Source organism: Octodon degus, unplaced genomic scaffold (genome assembly GCF_000260255.1).
Source record: "Octodon degus isolate 3935 unplaced genomic scaffold, OctDeg1.0 scaffold00092, whole genome shotgun sequence".
In the NCBI taxonomy this organism is placed as follows: domain Eukaryota; kingdom Metazoa; phylum Chordata; class Mammalia; order Rodentia; family Octodontidae; genus Octodon; species Octodon degus.
Window position 1 is genome coordinate 5,526,201 of NW_004524668.1, and position 1,045 is coordinate 5,527,245.

Below are 1,045 nucleotides of genomic sequence, written 5' to 3' on the forward strand. Positions count from 1 at the left end.
CTGGCAGGGTAGGTAGGGCTGGGGCAATGCCCTGGGAAGGAGGCAGGTGACAGATGCCCTAGAAAAAATAAGCTCCACCTCCTCCCTCCCACTGCCACAACCCTGCCCATGGCTATCTGGTGAAGTTCCCATTTCCGGTGTGTGCTGGCTGTGCGGGGGTTTAGGTACCTGACAAAGAGTTGGCTTCTGTGTGTGTGTGTGTGTGTGTGTGTGTGTGTAACAGGAAGTGGGCCCAAAGGTCTCTCTATCCGCATGCTAAAGAAAAAGTTATGCAATGACACTTGTCAAAGCACAGTAGGGTGGAATTTATTCAAAGGTGGGGCATCACGGTAGGCGGAAGACCACTGCAATGGAATCTCATGGTGAGGGGGAGAGACTGGGTTCAAGTCCAAACAGCTGTGAGAAGTAGAGTTTCCAGCTAAGAAGTAAGGTGGGGGTTGGTGAATGGAAGTTTACCAAGAAAAAGCCCAAGGGCTGAGGGGGTTCTTGCTAAACTGACTTAATAGGCTTATTGCTGAAGAGGCTGGAGTGATTGGACACCACCTAGAGGGTGGTGGAGATGAAGGATCTGATCTATCATGAAGGATGATCGAACAGATATAGAGGACAGAGGTTCCGGCGAAACCAACTCAGCAGCATTCTTGCTGAAACTGGGAGATTCAGAGACATGGATGACATCCAGGCCCAGTTGAAGAGAGAGTTCGGGGGGCTAGAGATTGGTCAAGAAGTCTTTTGTCTAAGGAGCCCATGTACTCAAGTTGTCTATCTGGAAGGGAGTTAGTATGGAATCTGTAGCGGGCTCCCCATCTACATCTGAAAGTGGTCTCTACTTATGTGGAAGCAGATCAGTGTCCGCGTCCACCTGGCTAAGACTAGAGCGGTCTGGGCCCACACATCTGGCAGGAAGTACTCAAGTTTACATCTGGAAGGGCCATCCTGCTCCACCTGCCTGGCCTGCCTAGTATAGACCTCCTTTCTCTCTCTTTCTTTCTTTCTTTCTTTCTTTCTTTCTTTCTTTCTTTCTTTCTTTCTTTCTTTCTTTCTT